The sequence below is a fragment of the Lactuca serriola genome, chromosome 2 (assembly GCF_051521515.1).
Source record: "Lactuca serriola cultivar US96UC23 chromosome 2, Lser_US96UC23_V15, whole genome shotgun sequence".
In the NCBI taxonomy this organism is placed as follows: domain Eukaryota; kingdom Viridiplantae; phylum Streptophyta; class Magnoliopsida; order Asterales; family Asteraceae; genus Lactuca; species Lactuca serriola.
The window spans coordinates 75,603,623-75,615,027 of NC_136409.1; the positions used below are offsets into that span (position 1 = coordinate 75,603,623).

General features: G+C 29.6%; 1 pseudogene across 1 annotated transcript; it reads right to left on the minus strand.

Moving 5' to 3' along the window:
* Positions 1-5,664: 5,664 nt before the first annotated feature.
* LOC145086422 (CASP-like protein 2D1) lies at positions 5,665-7,528 on the minus strand (annotated as a pseudogene). Its single transcript, XR_013700455.1, has 3 exons — positions 6,938-7,528; positions 6,732-6,842; positions 5,665-6,259 (listed from the first exon to the last, which is right to left on the minus strand). The product of XR_013700455.1 is annotated as a CASP-like protein 2D1 (transcript).
* Between the last annotated feature and the right edge of the window lie 3,877 nt (positions 7,529-11,405).

Consider the following 11,405-nt stretch of genomic DNA (forward strand, 5'->3'; position numbering starts at 1 on the left):
TATTAACAAGCATAGAATTTATGGGGATTTCATTGAAATCAAACGACTTTATGTCGATTTAAACTTGCATTGTTTTACTATAAGTATTGCAAATTACTTGTACATTTCGGTCTTTGGATTTAAGACTACATTTCACACTTTAAGGAAAATATGGGATTTTTCTTGAACAAACACTACTTTTACAAGAAAAGGCTTTTCATCAGTACAATCAAAAGCTTATGAACTCAGCAACCTTTGTGTTGACACTTTTTCAAACAACTTGTATTCTCAGGAAATCAATAAACAGGTAATCAAGTGCTTTTGAGGATGGGACGTTAAGGCGTCAAACATTTCATATTTGTCAACATAATGTAATTGATTTGGAAACATGTGAACACATATAATGATGTATCTTTTTTAGTTATATTTATGTTGGTTGTGTTTACTTTGATCACTATTGTAATTGTTTTTATGATACTATACATGAAGTCCTCCACCCCCGGACGTTTCCGCCATCCTTGGTTTGGGGGTGTGGCAGTTGTTTTCATTTTATATGTATATTATTGCACTCTATTATTTAGGAATCTTAATATTCCATAACATACAACTGAAAGTGTTGTTCATACAATTTAGGAACCAGAAGGTGTTTTCTAGGTTCAAGAATATACAAATTCTATATGATATACACATTATGTTAGAATTTTACATTGTAATTGTGCTTTTAATTTAATGATTCTTTAAGCATGTTTTATGTTGGATGGTTTTGGTTGTTATTTGTGAATTTTTTTTGTTAAAGATTAAACTCAATGATATGACACATAATTGTTCTTTTTTTAGTATCTTGATTACAACTTCAGTTATATTTGTTGACATATCATCAAAATTTTATAATCTTTCCAATAGAAGTATTGAACAATTTCCTAACCATTATTTATGTTTTATTACAGAATTTTGATAATCGTAGCTACAAGATATATCCAGTTTGTAGATTATGGGATACAAAAGTCCATATTCTCTCTACTGCGATGAAATTCGAGGCATGAAACTTTGATAATTGGCATCGAAAGACAAATGATTCATTCCTTAAGAATATTATGCAACAAGTATATTATTCTGTTAGAATATTCAACAAAGAATGTTATATTCTGGTAGAATAATCTACAAAAGCATGTATTCTATGTATTATGTCCTATTCTATGTATTTTACCAGAATATATAAAGTGATAGTTAAACATGTTTTTAACCATTATTAGTTTTTGTTGTATTTGTGATAGGAATGGATGGAGGAATGCATTGAAGACCTAATAGAAATAACTTGAAGAATGAATAAAGCTTGATCATACTCAAAACTTGTTGAAAACTCTTTTAAAGCTTATATAAACTTCTTTTATATCAAATCATATTCGTCTATCTATTTACGTATAAGTATCCTTTAACAGACTTAGGACTATTGCTAGATACCTTGACACTTGTTCCTTGTTTAGTTGTGGGATTGGGGTAGGATCATTAGTCCGAATGTCGGTTAAATCATAGTTATATTTAATAAATATATATACGAGTTATCTTTATTATATAAATAAAATACACATATTCCAACTTCAAGAAATAAACTTTTGAAGGTAAATAATGTAGTTTATTTGACATATATGAATCTTATTCATATATAAAAGGTTCCTAATAATATTTTCACTAAGCAATAGAGAAAATAATTATTAAGGAATTATACACTGTTGATGTATGACTTCCTTTTTAAAACGTTTAAAATTTAACACAATATACCAAGTCAACTTTATTAACAACTATAATAGTTATAAATTATTTTACATGTTAAAACATAATTGTGAAATATTTGTTGAAGTTTTCAAATATAAAATCGAGATACAAACCAGTAATATCATGTAAAACCTTAGTGATAATAAATGATGAACTAAACCTTACTAGATATGGTTTACTTACTAATCAATAAAAATTATCTTCCTTTATCATTTTCGGTTGGATTATAACTTGAAAATTATCACTTTTACTTTGAATACAAACACCAATTAATAATTAGATAAAAACATCTTGTAAAATTTAGTATGAAAATGTTCCATCCTTATCTTACTTAATGTTTTGTGAACTTGTAACCTATGTTGGAGTAAAGCTTCTAAACCCAAAACCTACTAATTAAACATGTGTGAAATACTCTAAATGTTGCTTATATTATTTATACAAACCTATTAAACATAAGTTCTCTTATTCCTATAAAAATTGAGTTAACAGAAAGCAATATAACCATAATTTATATAACACTAATAAATTAACTTTAAAGTTATGAAAGATACAAACTGTTAAATCAAAATTTCTCCGGTTGAAAAAAATGTAAATATGAAAAATCTGGAAAAAAAAAAAAACAAAATCACGATTTTCAAAGATATGTTTATTTTGTATGTCATTATATTCTATAAAAGTTATAACGTGATGAATTTAGTCTTTTTTATATGAAAATAAGAAAAATCAAAATAAAATGAGCGAACTCAACATTTATATAATGCTTAAAATCTATAATAAAATTATATTTTCATAGTATAACTTTTATAAATGTACAGTAACACGATGAAAAAAATTATTCAAAAACATTTGAGTGTCTCCGAGCGTCTCATGCTTAGGATTTTCCTACCAACTATTCCCGTTGATGGTCTCAGCCAACATATGCCTTTTGTGGAATATCGTATTATTCTTTGATACTGTCTGATGATTCATCTATTCCCGATTGACGATATATGCTCAGTTTACCACAAGACATGTTTGGACACCTTTGGAGAACATGCGGTTCGTTGTAGAGAGTTCATTGGCTTCAAATACCTACATGATGTGGTTAGGGATGTTCTTTTTGATGTTTGTCGGTGTGCTGATATTTTTGTGAAGAAAGAAGCTCCCATGAACTTTTTGACGAACCCCTTGGATGAAACATCAACATTCAGACCAACTGACATTTTGGTCTATAGATGGGTATAAGAGAAGCACACTTGTGTAGAGCTTACTGGGGTCTCTCCTCTCGTTGGTTTAGGGAGTGAGGATTTCACAGCGGGATATGTTGCTTTGAATGCCGTTGAGTGCAAAGTAACAAAACACGAGAATACATGCATTGAAAATTAGCATGTGTTTATACTTTATACCTTTCGTATTTGATACCTTTGGTTATCTCGTGCCAGAGGCAATGGAGCTCCTCAATAGAGTCCAACGGGTCATGCATACTAATTTTATATCTCCTAGATCCACAGATGTTGTTTTCAAAAGAATTAGTTTTGCCATCCAGAAATGGCTAGCAGCTAGAGCTGTTAATGAAACAAGTTTTGACCCTGGTTCGCTCCAAACCCATAAAATTTTTATTGGTTTTGATTTTAATTTTCGATTCGATTACTCGTTTACGACCCATACCTATTTATCCTTTTATTAAATGGGTTAGGTATGGATCATTATCGATTCACTCCATTTATAACCCGCCCCATTTATATATATATATATATATATATATATATATATATATATATATATAGGGTTAGGTTCATGTGAGACGGCCTAATTTTGTGAGACCGTGAGACGCATTTTTTTTTTTTATTTTTTCTATCTTTTAAAATTTTTTATAAAATTTTTTTTAGTTAATTCAAGTTCCGAAAATAATATTTAAAAAAAGAATTTTTTGATTTTTCCATTTATTTTGCATTTTAAAATTATTTTTAGAATATGTACAGTGTAATATTCTATTTAGAATATTTCACGTATTTTAAAAAAAAATAGAATTTTTTTAAATTTTTTTTTAGTTAATTCAAGTTCCGAAAATAATATTTAAAAAAAGAATTTTTAGATTTTTCCATTTATTTTTCATTTTAAAATTATTTTTTAGAATATGTCAGTGTAATATTCTATTTAGAATATTTCACGTATTTTTCAAAAAAAAAAAAAACGGGATTTTTTTTATTATTTATTTATTTTATTTTAGTTAATTCAAGTTCCAAAAATAATATTTAAAAAAAGAATTTTTGGATTTTTCCATTTATTTTGCATTTTAAAATTATTTTTAGATTTGATCTCACGGTCTCACAAAATTAGAATGGTCTCAAATGAACCTGAACATATATATATATATATATATATATATATATATATATATATATATATATATATATATATATATATATATATATATATATCATGGTTGTAGAAATTGGGATTAATCGGCGATTAATCGTGGATTAATCGCTTGACGTTCTCCAACCGTCGAGTATTAAGGCATTAATCGAAAATTTAGGATTAATCGGGTTTGGCGGGATTAATCGGCATTGGCGGGATTAATCGGTCAACAAAAATAAAAAAAGTCGAAAAAAAAAACTTAAAAAAATGTCAAAAAAAAATTCAAAAAACCAACTTTCTTTTTTTACTCAAAAATTTTCAAACTTTCAAAATTTCAAATATTATACCAAAATGTTTATATTTTCGTATTTCCAAATTTCCAAATTACAATTTTTCTTATTTTTTAATTTTGAAGTACTTGTTTTTCTTAAGATATATTAATATTTAAATAACTTTAATATTTTATTAATAATCTATGGTCCCAGATTAATCTTTGATTAATCTCCGCTTAATCTCCGCCAAGACCGATATATTAATATTTAAATAACCTTAACATCAGTCAACCGTCGAGCTACCGTCAAGCTAGTTTTACAACCTTCATATATATATATATATATATATATATATATATATATATATATATATATATATATATATATATATATATATATATAACACCAAAGTATGCCATTCTATATCTAAATAAAATTCTTAATATATTGGATTTTGAATTTTAAGTAATGTAAATATTGTTTAAGTAGACATTTATCTTTTTTGATAAATATTATCTTATGGCAGACTCAAAATTATGAAATTGCAATATTATAAAAGGATCGGTTAATGAGTCGGGTATTCGTTGATTTGATGAATACGAGTATTGATTTGATTAATCAAAACCATGAGGGTTATTGGAGTGGGGCGGGTCAGGTTTTTAAACGTTTTAAAGGGTTTGGATTGAAGGTGATTCGCTCCGAACCCACCGAAATTATAGGACTACTAGCAGCTCAGCTTGTTATCTGTTTGTCTTCCGTTGATATGTATTGACTTTTTATTTTAAAATGAAAAATAAAATTACATTTAAAATATGTTTATGATTTTAGGTAAGGATGAAAATTCGGACCGGGAACCGGTTGAAACGGGAACCAGATAGTACCGTTCAGTTCGGGACCGAGACAATATATTCTTGTGGATTTTTGGAACTAGGAAGTAGTAGAAACTGGAACCGATAGAACCAGCAAAAACCGCAACTGTTGGTTACTGTTTCTCGAGGACGAGTTCCAATATTGAAGACATAGCAAGAACCAGTTGGAACCGGAACTGGCGGTTCGGTTTGGTTCTTAATTTCGGTCAACTTCGGTTTCCAGACCGGGTCCGGTTCAGGCGGGTTCTAGTCGGGTCGGTTACTTTGCTCATCCCTATTTTTAGTGTTTATTTTGGTTACTGAGGATTTTGAAAAACTGGAGCAAACAAATGAATAATTTGTTCGTTTGTTCCCTTAAAAAAAGAAACATAAGTTTAAAATTTCATAAATCTAAATCAAACAAGTATAGAAGCACAAAATATAGAAACATAAAACAAAAAATGGACCAGTTCAAACTCTTCAAAATTAAAATTAAATGTCCATCAACTACTTCAAACAAAGTAGTAAACATATTAGCACTTGCATTCAAAACAAAATTGACTATTTTGTAAAGGCTTTAAAATTTTATATTGTCAATCATAACATCATGAACATGTGAGACACACCACCATACAAATCTAAACTTTTTAATCTTCGGATTATCTTTATAATAATAAGACCAAAATAAGGAAAACCCGGTTGGTCAAAAGTCAAACACCATAGTCCATAGTGACCAGAATAAGGACAACTTTACGGTTATACTGTACAACCCATTAATGCACAAATCTAGGTCCTTTCATCTTCAACTTCTTTGGAAGAAAGTGGAGGTTCAAATCTTGTAAAAACCCTAAAAGCCGAAATCAAAGAAAGCAGAAAGAAACAAAGCAAAGCAATAAGATGAAGAGCCAAAATGAGATTTAATCTCCCACAAAACCTCCCATACGAAGAACATGCTTCACTCCATGTCACCTTTGGATTGCCATTGTAGGCCAAATACACTATCTCCCCAAAGCTACCACCGCTTGCAACCATCAAATATGCCACCACCTATATCATCATCGTGTCAGAAAAATCTATAAAATATTTAAAAATTTTGCCTATTATTTTACGAAGAATATGAATGTTTCTATTAGGGGTCAAAATGGGTAAAACTTTAAATCAATTAAAACTTGGTTGGTAGACTGTTATCTTCTTCTTCTTTTTCCTTTCTTTTTTCTTTTTTTCTTTTTTCATACCAAAGATTACTTTACCACGTTTTTAATAAAACAGTAAACTAGAATGTTGTAGACACCTAAACGTAAAGTCATAAACAATTAACATGTTTTAAATTAGATAACTTTTTTTTTTTAATTTGGCTGAATATACCTTTTATGAATAAAATATATTGTTCTAGAACTTCTCTTATCCTTCTATTGGTGATATTTTTTTAAGGATTTACTATTAAATGAAATCGTAACCACTTGGACAAAGTCAATTGAATAACTTAAAGTATGAATAAAAGACTAAAACTAGATATAACCTGATCGCAAACAAAAATATCCAAGCTTTGTTCATCAAGTTCTTAACCCATGAAGAAATAACAGCAACCAGAGCATACCCAGCAGAAATTGCACTAATACTAACCAAGAATCTGTCAAAAAACACAAAATCTCATAAAATAAACACAACATTTCAAGAATTATTGATGGGTGTCATTTGAAACATGTCAAAGAGATGGATAATTACTTCAGACCCTTGAGATTACTGAACTCTATATTGCCATACATTTCGTTATTTTGATGATTGGTCAAAGTCAACCACGTAGAACCAAGACTTAGAGGAACCACAATCAACCTTAACGAGGAATCAATAACTTTAAGGGTATTCACATTTTCACCGAGAATCATCATTTTCAAACCAAGAAAACCTCACTCCAAATTTGCAACAAGAAACTGAGAATATAATCAATATTCTGACTTTTCACTTCCAGAAAATGAAATTTAACCAGTACAAAAAACCGCTTTCTTTTGGGATGAAATTGTTTGCAAGAACAACTTGCGAATGAATATAAAAAATGGGAAATTTAGGGTTTTCTTTAGACTAAAGAATCATGATTTGAGTTGGTTAAAAGTGCAAGAAAAAGATTAAGCTTTCTTGTTGTGACCTTTGCGAATACGAACCAAAACGGTTGCAAGAAAGAAGGTCTGTTATATGAATCTGGTTAGAAGAACAATGGATGAATAAGTCTATAGAATTGGGGAATTTGTAAGGTTTCTTTAGTGCCAAAGAATCATGATCTGAAGTCGGTAAAAAGTGCATGAAATCGATAATGGATTCCAAATGGTCGAAAGGCCCTTTCACCGAGCAATCACATCCACTCAACTCCATTTTGGGTGCTCTACTAGCACGAATATGTGTATAAACAATCATTAGATTATAGTGCACACAATCAATCGCATCATATTTGTGATTCCTTAATTTCAATTGTTTTTATATTGTTTTCATTGTATTCCCTTTAAACTAGATATAAGTTACAAAACAAACCCTTATAATTTTTATTCTTTTTAATTTCAACAAGAAATACACATATAAAAATAAATACTAAAAATCTTTAAAAATATATGTTAATAATTTTTTATTTTTGTTGTCACTATAAATACAAATTCATTTTCACTAAAGTTTATCTTTCACTAAAAGTTAATGATACATTTTATTATTTTAACTTACAATTTTAATAACCAGCCAATTTATAATTTTTCCAACTCGCTAAACTGTACATGTTTTTTCGAACTAAATATTAACACAGGGATAGTTCGAATTATAAATTATCACATGGATAGTCTCAATAAAAAATAATAACACTAGAGAGTTCGAACTAAAAATTAACACAATGATAGTTTGAGCGAAAAAAACTAACACATGGATAGTCAGAATAAAAAAACATAATGAAAGTCCAAACAAAAAAATAACACATAGATAGCAACAACAAAAAAAAAAAGATAAAGTTACTCGGAACGAAAAATATCACACAAAGATAGTTCGAATGGAAAAAGTAACATGAAGATAATTTGACCGGAAAAAAAAACAAGGCAAGAATAGTCAGAACAAAAAAAAATAACACAATTATAGTCGTAACGAAAAAAGAACACAAATATAATCTGAATGATATAACAACATATCAATAGTTCGAACGGAAAAATAACAACAAGGATAGTCGGAACCACAAAAATAGCTTGTACGAAAAAAAACATATGGATAATCCGCACGAAAAACTAACATGAGATAATCCGACCAAAAAACAACACAAAGATAATCATAACGAAAAAATAACATGAAGATAATTCGACCAAAAGAATAATAAATAAATAGTCCGAATGAAAGAATAATATATATAAGGAGAAATATATCATCTTGTTTTTTTCTGACATTTTCTTATATACTTAAGATATTTATCAAATTAATAAAATTAATAAATTTTTATTATACTTGTAATTATTTAAAGTTGGTAGAATGATGGATATGAAAAAAAAATATAAGAATATTTAATTTCTCATACATAATAATCCGAACGAAAAAATAACATAGTGATAGTTTCGATGAAAAAAATAATACAAAAATAGTTCGAACGAACAAAAAATATATTTTTAATGTTAATATAATAATATATTTATTAAAATTATTAAGACTAAAGAAAATAAAAAAAAATAAAAGCTAAAAAGGGATAAAACATTAATAAGGAAAAATAAATTAGAAAAATCAAAATAAATGATGTATAACTTACGTGCATATTTAAAGGGATATAAATCGAAATGTGATATGTTAGTGTAAAACGTTTACATTCCACTTTCATTTAAATAATAAAAAACAATAAAATTTTAGGTAAAAAAATGATTAGAGCTCACAGTAAAAAGTTAAATACATCAATTCATTCGGTTCATCCATGCAGATAAATATTTTTTATGCGCATAAAATCACCTTTTTTTTTTTTTTTTTATTGCCACTAAACTCCACCAAAGGTATGAAAAAAAAAAAAAAAATTATGGAACTAACACTTAAACGAACATATTATTTTTAGATCATAGGTAATTGGCCCTACTTTAAGCAAGATATCAAACCTATTATTCCTTGGCAAACATGCAATAGTCGATCTTTACCATATGAGAGGGTTTTCCGACACCAAAAGACTTAAAAAGGGACGAGAGAGCTTGAAGAAAAAATTTAGGTTAGTTCTCTTACATTTTTTTAAGGGTTTCTAAGCCTATTATAGTTGCATAAACCCTATGATTTTACTTCTTCTCAAACGGCAACTCTGTCCTACTTTACTTCTCAACCAAACCAGATTAAGCAAAGTAGACGTCCACTATCTATCCATGTTTTTCTTTTTATCCTAGAGCGGTGGTGGGGCCTATTGATTCCGGGGCACCTTATTTATGACAATAATTTCAAAGTTTTAAATAACGTTAAGTGTGACTTGGTGACATCAATTATAAGGCATGAGTTAAAACAACAATTTTTGTATATAATTAGTAATTTGTTAGTTCAAAACAAGTGATCCCTTGGCAATCCGAAATTCTCTAATCCGATCTAACTATTGTTTTGTCCGATGAGATGTAGTTTGAAGGAATCCGAGATTAAGGAACGCCTCAAGTTGTTTTTCGTAACACCCATCTCCCGATGGTATATTTATTTGATTTAATTTTGATTAAGGTTGGCTTTGGATAACCTATGTTGGGCATAGATATCCTCTTACGCTTAGTATAGGTGATTGAACGCATTTAGGGACTTAGTGCTCTATGCGAGGTGCTCTTTTTGTTCCATACTCTTGGTCTTTTTGGGTAAGAACTACTCCACGACTTGTGAGTAGCATTTCTAGATGTTTTGGAATGTATTATGTCATAAAAATGCAATCAAGGCCCATTCCTTCCATCCAGGCATGAGATACGGAACATAAGAATGATTAAATAGTTAGGGATTTGGATTTGGGCTCTCTTTGCAAAGGATTAAACTTGGAGACTTTATAATTTAGAATGTTTATTATGGTCAGATTTGAGCTTTGGGGGAAAGGTCCTAATGTATTAAGAGCTTAATTTGATGATTGACAAAAGATGTTGTACACACGAGTCGTAATATGGGCTACACCCAACATAGCCTTGTTTCACCCAATTTTCAGGTTAAGGCTATATGCCCTGCATAGAGCCAGGCGTACGTCGCATGTAGGTCAAAAGAAGGTTGATAATTGACTTTTTGAGCCGTTTCACTTTTGGTCAACTGTTAGGGGTTGAGGACTTCGAAGGGCAAAATGATCTTTTGCCCAAATGAGGATTAGTCTTGGTATTTGGACTTGCTGAGTTGGGATATTTACCTTAATTGTTAATTAGGATAATTTTTCGTCATGATTAGTAGGAGGAGTCTAATACCGATAGTTCGGGTGCGAGGTTTATCGGTCTTTTATGAGAGGTGAGTCTTGTCATTGTATTGCATATGTCATATTATGTGTGCAAGTTGTGTGTTACTTGATATTTGTTTTTATGTGCTATGTGGAGTTGCCGATAACTCCCGAGCATGTTGTTGTCCCACCGAGGTTGTTGATAATTTCCATGGTTGCTGATAACCCATTAGGCGTGTTGTTAACCTATTGAGGTTGTTGATAGTCTCCAGGGTTGCTGGTAACCCACCGAGCATCCTATTAGCCCAATGAGCTTAATGATAATCCCTAGGGTTGTTGAAAACCCATAGTTGTTTATTTTATGTTCTATTGTACGTGATATTTTGGGGAAATCACTAAGCCTCATGCTTATAATTTTTTATTAAATGTGTTTCAGGTAGTTCAGATGATCATGGGAAAGTGAAGTCTTGATTGTACACATTCGCCTGCAGTTTTCTTGATGACTGTATATTTTGACACTTATGGTTTCTTGATGACTGTATGATCATGGGAAAGTGAAGGTGTTTCAATATATTTTTATACTCTGATATTTTGGGATGATTGTATTTGAAACTTATGTTTTCTTGATGTGGGCTTTATGAACAATATTATTAAAAATGAAAAAAAAAATATATTGTTTGAAAAGAGGACGTTACAGTCTGGTATCTGAGCCCTGGTTTGAGGGATTTAGATGAACACTCGTAGGGTTCCAGACTCAGAATAAGTATCTGAGAGTTTCAAAAAATACATTTCAAAAGAAACAAAGTTCAAAAGAGAAGGACAGGGTAG